Source organism: Melospiza melodia, chromosome 8, assembly GCF_035770615.1.
Source record: "Melospiza melodia melodia isolate bMelMel2 chromosome 8, bMelMel2.pri, whole genome shotgun sequence".
Taxonomy (NCBI): Eukaryota; Metazoa; Chordata; class Aves; order Passeriformes; family Passerellidae; genus Melospiza; species Melospiza melodia.
This window is the reverse complement of record NC_086201.1, coordinates 37176451-37190771: the sequence shown is the minus strand read 5'-3', so window position 1 is coordinate 37190771 and position 14321 is coordinate 37176451.

Below are 14321 nucleotides of genomic sequence, written 5' to 3'. Positions count from 1 at the left end.
CTGGCTGCCATGCCACGGCACGTGCAGGGAACCAGGGGCTCTGCTGGAGGCTGGGAAAGCTCTGCGGAGGGACGGGCACAGATGGGGCTCCTGGTGGGGTGTTGGGGGCTTCTGTGGGGGTGTTTGGGGGGTGGGTGTTGGGGGGCATGTTGGGGAAGGAGTTGTCTGGAAGGTGAGAGTGTGGGCTGGAATTTGAGTCCGTTTGAAGGCAGCATCTGTGCTTTCGCACAGCTTTGGTTATGGAGGGCGGAAAGAATATCTGTGACTTTTCCTCTTTGTAGTCCTGATTCTCCTGCACAGAACAAGAGGAGAGAGCTGTACTTTATTGGTCTCCTAGATATCTGCAGCAGGGGGAGGATAAGCCCTTTTGCCCTCTACTCACTTCTTTGGGCCACTTTTGTAACAGTGAGTGGACTTGCATTCCTTGAGAGCTTTTATTCCTTAAGAGAATAAGGATAGCATCATCCATTCATTGAAAACTGTTAGAAAATCAAAGAATGGACTTCTTTTTGCTTCTGTGTAGCATTATGTTTTGTAAAGTAACTCTCAGTTGATGACGTTAGAGCAAATGAGTTGCTGTGAGATGAGAAGCAAATTTCTAACTCTCATGTTCTCAGCCCATCCCAATTACTTTGGGAAGTTTGTAATTTTTGGAACTACTTGAGTTGAGCAATGGGAGGTAAAGCTTTCCTGAAGTGATGATTCTTTATTGCCAGATTCATCTCTGCCTTCTCGGAAAAGATGTTTTTGTGGTGCAGGCAATTACTTCAATGAGAAAATCATTCCAGCATGGGGTAAGAGCTCATGACAGACAGCAAGGGCTGCCAGCAGTTGCTCCCGGTGCTCCGGCCATCAGCCCCTGCAGGAAGGAGCACAGCCCCTAATGCATGTGGGCTTTGGCTCCCTGTGGCACAGAAGCCCCCCGGGGGCACAGGTCTCTGGGGCAGGAGACGGGCACCAGTGCTGCCAGGGCTCGGGGGGTGGCAGCTCTGCTTGGGCAGGGACTCTGCCCCAGCTGCTGATGGCAGCGCTGCCCGGGCCCCAGGGCTCAGAGCAGCATTGGTGCCCGGGCCCACACGTTCCTTGTGCGAGTCACACCCGCGGGTTTAGGATGGCCACGGGCCGGGACGTGTCCCAAGGAGGCCGTGCCAGCGTCCCAGGAAGGGCCCGTGCCCTTCCCAGCGCGGCTGCGTCGGCAGCCCTGGGGGCTCCTTCTGCTGCCCTGAGCCCGCAGAGCAGGGCAGCGTTTGCTGATGCTCTGAGCCCTTCCTAAAGATCCTGTGAGGCTGCCTTGGACACCTGGGGCCAGGCATTCCTTCCAGCCTGGGCCACTTTGGCTGGGCTGGGGGCGGCCCCAGGGCAGGCGGCAGTGTGTGCAAGGGCCCTTGGTGACACGGTGCACCACGGTCACTGTGACATGGAACGGGTGTCCAAGGGCCCTTTGTGACACGTGGTGACACAGGAGCTGGCGGTGACAGGAGCAGGCCACAGTGCTCGGAGCAGGCGACGGGACAGGACGGGACAGAGCGGTGCCGTGAGGAGCCCCCGCACAGCGCGCTCGTTCGTGTCCTACCTGGAGCTTTTCCAAGGCATTGTTCCTGCAGCTGAGCTCGCAGCCAGACCACAGGACTTTCTTACCCATGGCCTTCCCGAGGCTTCTCTTTTGCAGCTGCCCTTGAGGGCTGACCACAATCCTTGACACGAGTCTCCTGTCCTTGTGGCAGGAGCCCTTGAGAGCGAGTGCAGGACTTGCTGCACTTCCTGAGACTTCTTTCTTGAAAGTGCCATCGAGGCATAACTGCAGGACTTGGTGACTTGTAGATTTTCCAAGGCATCTCTCCTTCAAATAGCCAAAAATCCAGTAAGAGACATGGAGCAGCGACCCCCAATAGTTCCAAACTTGGCCTGGGTGGAGGCGGAGGAAGAAGGCCCTGGAGCTGCCCCAGCACTGGAGACCGAGGAGGTGGTGCCATTCCAGCCACCACAGGAGGGTGAGTGGCAGAGCTGGGCCGCAGGAATGGTGCCTGCAGACAGCTTGGCCCAATCCCATGCCATGCTATCCCATGTCATCCCATCCCATTCCCTGGGGACATACCTACGGACAGGACAGAAGAGGGGCCGGGCAGACACCCCGCAGTGGCCCTGCTCCATCCCCTGGGCCATCCCGGGGCTCTCCCTGCCTGGGCAGCGCAGGGCTGGGCTGTGTTCTCCGGCCTCTCCCGCAGCCCCTCAGCTCTGGCTGCGCTCGCTCTTTGCCAGATGCAGCCCTGGAGCGCACACAAGAGCAGCAATCCAGCCGTGGCCGCTTCCACAGCACAGCCCAGGTACCTGCAGCCACCCCCACCGGGGCTGGGCCTGCTGTCCCTGCCCAGCCCAGCACCGTGTGCGCAGCATTCCATGCAACATCCCTAGATTCCTGCCCTTCTCCTACAGTTCCTCTGGAAATTCATGAAAAGAATTCGGCAGGAAGAGACCCTGGCCATGGGCACTGGGCTCAGACCATACTCGCCCATCTTCCAAACCAAGACCAGCGCTGCCCTCCTGTCTATGCTTATAGAAGAAGGTTTTTACAGTCCAAAGCAAGTAAGCATCCTATGGGAAATGTTTGATCCTCCCAGGAATTGCTTGGTGTCCTAAGCCACGCATGCTGGTTCCTGTGAGCCTTTGAGGCCATGGCAGTGCAGTGGGAAGGGAAGCCCTTCTCTGGGGAAGCTGGGAACATTGCTCCCTCTGGCAGCTTTCCAAGTCTCCCTGTGCCTTCTCCAGGTGCCCGCCATGGTGAGGTTCATCCACCAGTGGCTCCTGGCCAATGATTGTGCTGAGCACAGGCTGGACAAGGCCCTGCTGGATCTCACCGAAGCACAGCCAGATGACGCAGTGATGACGCTCCTGCGTGTGGCCCCGTCCTGTGACAGGTATGGGGCCCACCTGCCCACAGGGCTCAGGCCTCCCCAGCCCATCACCCTGTACAGCCTGGCCCAGGTGTCTGACCAACAGACACTTCCAGGCCCCTCTGGCTGCTGCCTTTCCCAGCCCTGGCACGTCAGCCCCTGAGCCTGCTGCCATGCTCCCTCCCTGCCCCTCAGGCCTCTGTCCCCACAGGGCTGGGCTGCCTGGCTGCTGCTGGCCAGGGCCAGTGGGCAGAGGCAGAACTGGCAGCCAGCTCAGCTCCCCCCGGGGCTGTGTCTCAGACCGCCCTGAGACAGAGCTCTGACCCCACAGAGCTTCCATGGCCATGTGGAAGACCATCATGGGCTCAGCCAGGACTGCGGAGCTGGCACAGCTGATCCTCCTGGATGTGCTGGAGAGCTGGCCAGAGCACAGCACGTGCACCTCCGATGGGGATGAAACCGGTGTCTTTGCTCTGGCTGTGAGTTTCTGACACTGGCCTTTGCTGGCCCCAAGGCCGCCTCTCCAGCAGCTCTCCATCCTCCTTCCCCCACTGCATCTCCCTGGCCCAGGGGCAGCTTCAGGCCCACCAGGCCCCGTGCTCCCCCTGCCTCTCTCCGGGCTTCTCCCTGCCACGCTCAGGCCCTGCCACACGCACACCTCGGCACTGAGCGCTGGCTCGGGGGCCTTTGTCCTTTGCAGGCAACCGTGGTGATGTGGAAGATCCTCCAGGTGCCCTGTCTCCCATGTATATTGAAGGTGTATTTCCCCCGACTATTTGTGCATCTGCTATTCCAAGTGTTCCTCAGCACAGAAGAGATGCCAGAGGAGGTCGAAACCTTCTGGAAAGGATGCCAGGAAGAGCACAGCCTTGCCACCAGCCCCGACAGGTGCTCCATCCCACTCCTCCTGTCCCTGCCACGTGGCCTGCCAAGGAATCAGTGCTGCCAGTGTGACCTGGGCTTTGCTGTGCACACAGGTTTGCAGTGCAGACCCTGAAGTCCCTGCTCTGCCTTCTCCGCTGTGAGGATGTGGTGGTGGCAATGGAACGCAGGTGTGGCTGGGACACGCTGCTCTCTGTTGACACCCGCCACTATGCTGTGGGTCTGCTGGCCAGGTGAGACCCCCTTCTCCCCACTGCCTCTGACATTTGTGCTCTGTGCCCAGACTGACCCACACAGTCCCTGTGCTCATGGGCCAGAGGGCCTTGTCACTGACGGACAGCCAAGCACACTGGAAAAGGCAGGGAGAGGAGAGTGCCCATGAGCAACCAACTCCCAAATGGCCCAGATCCCCTTGCTGGAAAGGGTGGTGGGTAAAGACAAGTCACTCCTGGCAGAGATTTGCTCCACTGGCTCAGGGTCCCTTTTCCTTTTTCCTCTTGTCAGTGAAATTCGCCATTCATCCATACACTTCTGTGCTGGGATTGCATTCCACCTGTTCAGGCTGCTCTGTAAAGAGCTGCCATACTGGGATTTCCCTGCCCTGGCATTCCTTGTGGAGGTGAGCCTCAAGGACAGCACTGCCTCCCTGAGCTGTCTGCCAGCTCTCTGCCCTCTCACAGCCACAGCTGCCAGGACAGTGCCCGTGCCCTGTGCTGCTGCCTGGGCCCGGCCCTGTGTGGCTCCGGGCTTCTGCCGGCCGGATCCCTGTCACTGCCCTGTGCCTTGCAGGTCCTTGAGTGCCTGGACTTGAGGGAATGCAGTGACAGTGTTCTGGAGCTCATGGCACAGAACCTGCAGAGCGAGGACAGAGAGAGGCGTCACTTGGCACTCAGAGGCCTCGTAGTGCTGGGCAAGAATCCCTCGATGGTGAGAAGGGGGCAGTGGCTGAAGCTGTGCAGGCAGCGTGGGGCTGGGCAACGCAGTCGCTTGGCCTTGCCTGGGCTTTGGGCGCTGGGGCAGCTGCTCCCAGCTCTCCTGCCTCCCGCTTCAGCTGCCCCAGTGCTTCGGGACAGGCCTTTGGCCTCTGGGCCCTGTGACAGCAGGCTGGCTTTTCACAAACTTGCGTTCCACACAGGCGGAAAAAATGTGGAGCCTGACTGAAAGTCTTGTGGAGCTCCTGCAGGAAAATGAAAGCAACATGATCAGGATGACAATTCTTCTACTGAGATATTTGCTGCTGGATAATGGTACCGCAATACCCACCCCCATCGCCCTGCAGCTGGCTGAAGCGCTCCTGCCGCTCTTTGACCATGTAAGGCTCTGTGCCCACAGCCACGGCCACTGGCTGCTGCCCGGACACTTGGTGCCCTGTGGAGATGCAGGCCTGTGCTCTGGGGGCCTGAAGCAGCTCATGCTGAGGTCTTTTGCCTTTCCCTTCATACAGGATGATAGTCAGGTGCAGCTGAGCTCCATGTGTGTCTTTCAAGAGATGCTGGACTTGTTAACAGAAAATGGAAGAAGGGCCTTGAAGTCCCATGTGCGCCAGAGCCTGGTCCCACTGTCCTTCCACTGCCATGATGAGAATCAGATGGTGGCTGAGGTGAGGACTTGTGGCCGGCTATGGTCCCCCTGGGAGGGTGCTGGGCTGCCTCCTGCCCTGGCACCTTGTGGGCTGCAGCCTCCTCCTGGGTGTGGCACTGGGACGCTCCTGTGCCCTGGCCTGTGGGGCCAACTGTGCCTCTGTGGTGCTCTCCAGGCCTCTCGGGAAACGCTGCATTCTGCAGCCAGATTCCTGAAAAGGAGAGATTTCCAACAAATGCTCCAGGTGGATCAGACATGGAGGTTCGGTGAGGCCATGGTAAGAGCCGCCGCAAATCCCCAGCCTCAGCCTGGAGAAGGCCCCTGAGGGCGGTGCTCAGTGTGCAGGGCTGGCAGCTGTACCCCTGCCCGCTGCTGCAGCCAGAGGCTTCGCAGGCTCTTCTCCAGGCTCCCGTGGGCCGAGCCGGGTGCCCATGGAGCCCCGGCCCGGTGGGGCTGCGGGGTGGCACCGCAGCTCCCCGGGCAGCAGCCGGCCCTCTGCCCCCTGCCCTCGGGAGCCCTTGGCCAGTGGCTGCTGGCCGCGCCTCAGGGCTGTGCGGGCAGGGGAGGCCGGGGCTGGGCCCAGGCAGCGCCCGGCCCAGGGGCTGAGCCCGCGCCAACCCTTCCCTCCTGCCGCTCTCTGCAGCTGGCACAGGACAGGAGCAGAGCGGCCGAGCACCTGCGCCAAGCCCTGCCCTACCTGCAGAGCCCACAGGAGCCCCTGCGAGAGGCGGCCGTCAGGTTCATGGGTGAGCCACGAGCCCGGGCTGCCCTTCCCCTCCCCGGCCCGGCCCGCCCCAGCTCGGTCCCAGCCCCGCCTGCTGCCCCGGCAGCGCCAGCCGGGCCCGGTGCCGTGGAGCCCCGCCTGGCCTGGGCATTGCTGCTGCCGCCCTCTGGCAGCCGTGCCCTGGGGCGGCATCGTGCGGCAAGGGCCGGGCTGAGCCCTGCCGGGCCAGCAGCCTGTGTGGCCACAGCGCCGGCAGCACCGCTGGCAGGGAACTGTGCCGCTGGGGCCGTGACAGGCTCTGTGTTCACAGGCATGGCCGGGCGGCACCTGAGGGGCAATGTCGAAGAGCTCCAGGTCATCTGTGAGGGTGAGTGAGGGCAGCATGCTCAAAATGGTTGCTGCAAGCCCTGCACCGGCTGCCGAGGGCTCTGCTCCCATGGGCAGGGCACACTGACATTTCAGGGTCACCTGGGCCATTCGTGGCCAGTAGCTTCGGGCTGATCCCCTTGCCCTCTGCTCCCTCCTGGCCATGGCAAGAGCTGGCTGGGATGGCTCTGGCAGGGGCCTCTCCTCAGCTCCCCAGAGCTCTATCTTCTGACCATGACTCTGTTCCTCTCTCTTGCAGCCCTTGAAGAAATGGCGTATGACAGCAGTCCTGCTGTCAGAAAGCTGGCTACTGAAACTGGCTTCGTTCTCCGGGCTGTACAGAGGGCTCCCTACTCCACGTGGCGTAAGCTGCGAGATCAGTTCTGCAGCGCATGGAAGAAACGGCCTCGTCTCTGCCACAGAGCCTTGCTGTGCTGCTGGAGCTCTGTGGAGTGATGATCTGGAAGTCTCTGTGTGCTGGGGCCACTTGAGCCAGCAGGGATTTTCTTCTTATTCAAGATTTTTGTTGTCATATTTTTATTTTTCTTTAGTATGTAAATAAATCTTTGTGTAGTAGACAGACTCCCAGGATCTTTTCCTTGCCAGTATCGGCAGGGCTTTGGGGAGGAGGATAAAAAGGGTGCTTGTGCTCAGCCAACTGCCCAGGCGTGCAATGCTGCAGGGGAAATGGCCAGAAGGCCCTTGCCCTTTGGTGGTTCTGCTGAAGCCTTTGTGCTGCCCACAGAGCAGCTGGGCAGGGGCCGGAGCTGCGGGGATCCCTGTGAGAGCGGTGCCTGGAGATGGCCACAAGCCCTGTGCCAGGCAGGAAGCGCCATCCGTGTCCTCCTGCCTGTGTGCTGCTGGCTGCCTTGCTGAGGGCTCCCAGGTGCCTCTGGATGGGGCTGCTCTGGAGCTGCTGTGGGGCTGCGGCGCTGCTGCCGGGCAGCTTGGTCGGGCTGGGGCAGACACTGAGGAGACAGGGCCACAAAGGGATGCGGTGCTGCGGAAGCCCTGACAGGATGAGGCAGTGGGAAGGAACAGGGGGGATGTGTTTGGGAGTGGGTGACAGGAAGCTCCAAGGGGGCAGGAGGCCCCTGAGGAGCCAGGGTGCTGGGAATGCCTGAGGAATTGGGTGTCAGAAGGCACAAGCAGCCCCCAGGCAGCCGCCTTGTCCCTGGCACCCGGCTGCTCTGGTGCTTCCCCAGAGCGTCTCCCAGGCCTGCGGCAGGAGCCCTCGAGGCCGGGCCTCAGCAGGAGGGTGGGGGCACCCCTGAGGTGCCCAGGCTGGGCTGGCTGGGCACAGGGACGGCAGGGGGCTGCTGCCAGGGCACGGCCACTGGGTGCTGCCAATAAGGGGCCGGGGCCAGAGGCAGGGCTGGCGGCCATCCCGGGCCCTGGCGGCTGCCCAGGCCACAGTGCCGTGACCGAGGCCCCCCTGACCCAGAGCTCTGGGCCCGCAGAGCTGCTGCCACCATGAGGAGGGCGGCCGCGTCTCCTCCAGCAGGGCTGCGCAGTGGCTGCTGCCCCGGCGGCTCTGGGCCCCACAGAAACAGCACCAGAGCGGGCTCAGCAACAGCAGCACCCCGAACGGCGGCACCTGCTTGCCAGGCGTCCGCACCCGACAGGATGCCAGACGGGGGGAGTCCGGGGGCACAATGGCCCCTGCTTTGGCAAAAGGCTCAGCAGATTTGGCCACAATGGCTCTCTCTTGAGTTGCCATCCTCACAGCAACGCTTGGCTGCTTCAGCTGCTGCCTGTGCCCCTGAATGACTTCCATGGCAGAGCTTGAGGGCAGACTCGCCTCCCACCAAGGCAGCGCCATTGGTGCCATGGGCAGAGAGACACTCTAATGGGGCACCAGCCCTGCACTGCACCTGCCCTCCCTCTTCTCCATGCGGGCCCCCTAAAGACACATGTGTCAGCTCTGAAATGAAATCCTGGACTTGCCTGGAACAAAGGAGGCACTGGAGAAAACCTGGGACTTCCGTGGGTCAGTTTTCCTCTCCACTTGGGGAATCACAGAATGCCAGAACACTCTGTGGTGCAAACGATCATAAAGATCATCCAGTTCCCACCACCCTGCCGTGGGCACAGGTGCTGTGCATGCACAGCTGTCACTAGAACTGGAAGAACACTTTTCCATGTTTACCATTTCCTCCCCTGGATTTCAAGCTAACATGAAAAATTCAGCTGGTTACAGCTGAATTATGTAGCTCATAGGACTTTGAATAGGAGTCTCCAGTGGGCCATGCTATGTCCATTCAGCCTTTGTTAGACCATCCAGATGGAGCTCAGCCCTGTGCAGCCCAGGCACAGGCAGCAGGCTGGTCCATTTCAGCATCCCAAAGCCTTTGGGGCTTCCTGTGCACCCTGAGGCTCCTGAATCCATTCTTGAATTCCCAGTTAGGGCTGTGCAGCACACGAGAAGACAGGAATCACCTCTTTGGCTCATTCTTGGGTTTGCTGCTCCTGCCTAAAGTAATCATTAGGAGTATATGCCAATGTAAAGGTACAGCTCAACACCAGGGTTTTTTTTTCTGTAGTGTTTCAAACTAAACCCTTGTGTGACTGTTCAGAGACTCTGAAATGGATGAAAATTCTAGCTTTGGTATTTTAGAATCCCAGAAATATTCACATAGCTCTGTGACTTTTGAGGCACGACTCTTTGGGTCTTTAGGAAATATTTGCCTTTCATCAGTTACAACGTTGTGGCAATGACCCTGTAAGGTCTTTTCTTTCTGACAGGCACAGGAAGGCCTCTGGAACGTCAAATATTTGAAGTTTCAAAGGCTGAAAGCAATGAATTGAGGCCTCTGAGATTCTGCTGCAGGCTGTGATGTTTCAGAATATCCATCTGGGATGTGTTGATGTGGTTTTGTTTGCTTTATCCTGTTTTTTTTGTTGCTTCACTCTGAAAGTCCATCTCCTGCAACACCAGTAGGAGTTGTGGAGGTTGAGCTTGTGTCCATTGGACCTGAACGGCCAATAGGATCAGACACTTCATAGAATGACAGAATCATTTTAGTTCTTCTTGGAAAAGGTCTCCAAGACCTTTGAGTCCAACCTGTGCCTTATGCCCACCTTGTCCCCAGCCCAGGGCACTGAGTGCTACGTCCAAGTGTTCCTTGGACATCTCCTGGGATGAGGACTCCCCACCATCCTGGGCAGCCCCTTCAATTCCTTGGAAAGGGGAGCACCCTTTCCATGCAGAAATTCCTGCTGTGCCCACCCTGAGCCTGCCCTGGCCCTGCCTGAGGCCGTTCCCTCTGCTCCTGTCCCTGTTCCCTGGAGCACAGCCCGACCTTCTGGCTGTCCCCTCCTGGCAGGAGCTGTGCAGAGCCACAAGGGCCCCCTGAGCCTCCTTTGCTCCAGGGTGAGCCCCTGCCCAGCTCCCTCAGCCCCTCCTCATATGACTTAAATGTGTGGCAGAGGACAGTGTGTTGCTTAGTACAGTGTGTGAGCAGTTAGAGAAGTTGGAATCTCAAAGGCTTCTTCTCCCTCCCAGGAGGTCAAGGGCTGGAGAATATTCAGCAGCCCACAGGCAGTGCCTGCATGGGCTGTATGCATTTCTGCCAGGGACACACAGATGACATAGGAATAGAATCAAAGCTGAGACTCTTGTGTCTGTGAATTATGAATCGAGTCTCAAATCCTCTGTTAGTCTGAGCAAAGTTTAGAAGGCTTTCTCCTACCTCTACCAGCTGATGTCAACATTAAGTCTTCTGCAGGTATGGTGAAGTTACTCAGAGAATCATAGAACGCTTTGGGTTGAAAGGCATCTGAAGGCCCATCTCCTTCTGATCTCCCCTGCCATGGGCAGGGACATCTTCCACTCTCCTAGGTTGCTCCAAGCCCCATCCAACCTGCCCTGGAACACTTCCCAGGATGGAGCAGCCACAGCTTCTCTGGGCACCCTGTGCCAGGGCCTCACCACCCTCACAGGGACGAATTTCTTCCCAATATCCCATCTAATCCTGGTCTCTGGCAGTGGGAAGCCATTCCCCCTTGTTCTGTTGGGCCATGCCCATGGTGAAGAACTTCTCAGAGATCTTTTGGTTTCGCTAATGGCACATCATAAAAGCTAAGGAAGAACAGAGGAATGTACTGCTGTGAATTTACTTGGTTTTTCTTTTATCAGAAGGGACACCATTATATTTCATCTGTCATCTGAATGTCCAGGAAACAAGAGATCAGGAATAGCTCCTCAGTGCCTGGAATGCTGTTTAGACTGTTTTCAGCATACAGGCATGTGATGATGCTGGATGATTTACATTTAAAAGAAAAATACGTCTTGTAATTACCAAAATTTCACTCATAAAAAGAAATTGTTGTTCCAGTTGTCTGGGAACAGAACTGACTTGATTGCTGGGAGTGAAAGGAGTCTGAAAATAGTCATCCAAGAGAGGCACTTTAATTTCCTCATTTCTTACTTAACCAACGCCTGTTTGGTGTGTAGATTAAATCGGATACAACTCCCTCCCTCTGCCCCAAGCTGCCTTGACTTCTGGAAATTGCTGGTGGCAGAGTCCAAGTTTGCTCCTGAAACTGCCAATTCTCCATCTCACCTTTCATCACTTCTCTGTGTGCCACGGCACCACTCTCTACCTGGTGTTTCCCAGCAGAGTCCTTTTCAGCAGGTGCTGGAAGCTGGGCACAAAGAGAACGTGGAGAAAGGCTCAGACCTCCCCAGAAACCCAGAACTTGAGTGCAAAAATGTAAAATTTGTTCCACTGCTTAAAAATACTGAAATCAGAGATTCAGGGAGCTGGAATAGCAAACATCTCTTGTCCAGGTGCTGTAAAGCCAGGGCCCTGCAGAGGAACTTGGATTTCATCAAACAATTTCCAAGTCCCACTCAGCATTACTACCATCCTGCTGGCAGCATTTTATAAGATTTGCTCTAAGAGGACAGTCTTTAAACTCTGCAGTGGGCTCAATATTTAAATTTACTCTTGCGCTGGCTACAACGCTGTGCCTCAGTGGTTGGGAAGGAATTTTACATATTCACCTTCTAGTGATGTATTAACTGGTCCCAGCATACAAAAGGCAAGTGGTTGCCTTTTTAGGGATGAAGAGGAAATCTAAATGTTATCCAGATCACTGCAGCAAGGTGAAAAACAAGGATCTTGGGCCTCAGAATGCCAAGGCCTTTCTGTTTGAGTGGTCTCATTCCACTGGGCAGAATTCCTTCCTCAGTTTCTGGAACAGCAGGGCACAAAGAAGTGCAAACATCCATCCCAGAACTGAGATGGGAGGCAGAACACATAATGCTACAACCACCCAGATGCCTCTTTGCCAAGGAATGTGGGGAGAAAGGAAAACGCTGAAAGGAAAACACTCCCTCATCTGTCACAATCTCAGCACATGCTTATTTCTGACAAAAGTTGTGTTGAGTTTGGATCTTTCTGTCTCTAATTCCCAGCCTTTCATAAGGAAGGAACCTGAGATATTGCTTTAAATGAGAAGGATGAGTTTAAAAAATCAAAACACATTTCTTTGATTAACATTCAGGAATCAAAATACTTTAATCAACTCTATGACCCATCTTCAATAGCAAAACAAAGCCACTCCTTCTTCCAAATGACATTTGAGCCACAGAAAACATTGCAACACAGAAAAATAATATAAAAATATTAGAACACTGGATCAGCTCAAATGCAGACACTGGTGAATGAAAATTATTACCATTTATCAACATTTTTTTATCCTTTATAACAGAATGAACTTTATTCAGCATTGCCTCTGACTGATTGTAGAGAAACCACCGCAGAAGCGGGTCAAAGAGCTCACCTGGAGGCTTTCCCTTGACCTGAGGCAGCCTGGTCTTGCCTCTGGCAGCAGGAAAGCTGGGCAGGGCACAAAAGGCTGTTCCTGAGAGTCTCCAGCTCACTTTAAACCCTTAGTATTGTGGTGCTCTGACGTGGCCACAGACACAGCAGAACATTCCTGGCTACAGGCGAGGGTGTCCAGTGTTGGACAATTCCCTTTTCTGACTCAGAGATGGGGCAACTGAGAGGTGTTTTAAAGACTTTTATTCCATTTTCAGTCTCATGTGAAGGGTGAGGCAATTAAAAGAATAGAAAGAATAATAAAGTACTGGAATGCTCTTCCCAAGGAGGTGGTGGAATCACCATCTCTGGATGTGTTAAAATAAAAAGACTGGGCATAGCACTTGGTGCTATAGTCTAGGTGAGGTGTTAGGGCGTAGGTTGGAATCGATGATCTTAGAGGTCTCTTCCAACCTCATTATTCTGTGATTCTGTAAAGTTATAATGATGTTACAATTCATGCCATCACAATCAAAAGCCAATTATTTCCTAATTACAATACATTATAAGCATTTCTTGGCCTACCAGCTTTTGCATACACCATGCTGTAAATGCCTTAAAACCAATCATCAAAAATTACCCCTTGTGGGTCCCACTACATTGCATTTTTCACAGTTCTATTTCTCCAGTTTTATTTGCAAAGGCATCCTTTGAAACTTGTTTCTAGCTCCATTTCTTTCTCAACCATATCTGTCCTATTCCATGGCATTTCTAAGTCAGTATTTTAATCAAAGTTTGCATATGGATGCATACTGTAGAGAACTCTCTACAAATCCATTTCCCACAGTCCAAGAGCTAGGAGAGAACATCATCAGCTGCAGGGAACAAGGAGAATGGATGTAGAGAGAGGCTCTGGCTTTTGGCTGGGAAAAGTTTCAATCAGCGTATTTGACCCCATTCCCAATGCTGAAATCCAAGCTGGCTGGCAAGCAGTGCCCACCCCTTTTCCTTTTTTGCTTACAAGCAGGAGGAACTTTAGGCTTTTTCTTATCAAATTTGAGCCTCCTGCAAGTTCTTCTGTTTGGGGAGTTCCTAAAATGGCCCCATGCCACAGAATTCAAGAGCTGTAATTTGATGGTTAATGGAGGAATTTCGCTCATATGGAAGAATATTTTCATATTTTCATTATTTTATAAACATATTTTTAAATTTATCTTTATTTAAAAAATATTTATATTTTAAAATTTAAAATATACATTTTAAATTTTATTTAAATTTATATTTTTATTTTTATCAATTTTAATTAAAACATTCCATATTTTCCCATATTTTCCCATATTTTCCTATATTTTCCCATACTTTCCCACATTTTTTCATTTTCATATTTTTGCTATTTTCATTATTTTATAAATATATTTTAAAATGTATATATATTTAAAATTATTTATATTTTAAAATTTAAAATTTACATTTCAAATTTTAAAAATATTTTATATATTTATATTTATATTTATATTGTTTTATATTTATATTTTAATTAAATATTTCATATTTTCACTATTTTCACATATTTTCACTCATTTTCCCTTCAGAATGGACATGGTTACGCCCACCTCTGCCTTGTGAACAGGCAGCAACAGGTGAGTTTGCTTGAAAGCTGCAGTTTCCAATATCATTTTCCAAAAGTCCCGTTAACTTTTGGGCAGAAACTGCGTGTCCCAGTGATCTGCCATGTGCCTGGTGTCTAGAAAGATTCTCATGGGTGCTTTGGTCTGCAGGGTGATGGTGGCAGTTCCTCGTGGCTGAATTCCCCTCTGGTGCTGGGAAATCCTCAGGGAATGCCAACTTGGAAGTGCTCCCAGGTGCTGCCAAGACATGAATGTCCTGGGTCCAGTGCTAAGGACAGAATTGGCTCACCCCATGGAAAACTGGTGGCTAAAAGAGGACAAAATAACTGGATTCTAGTAGCCTTTTGGCTACAAACATATCAGGAATTCAGTGCTTTCCAGAGGGGAATTCAGTCGTGGGAAAAAGGCACCGCAGCCCATCGATTATCAGAGAATTACTGCTAAATGGAGAAAAGCTGACAACAAATATTTACTCTTGGAT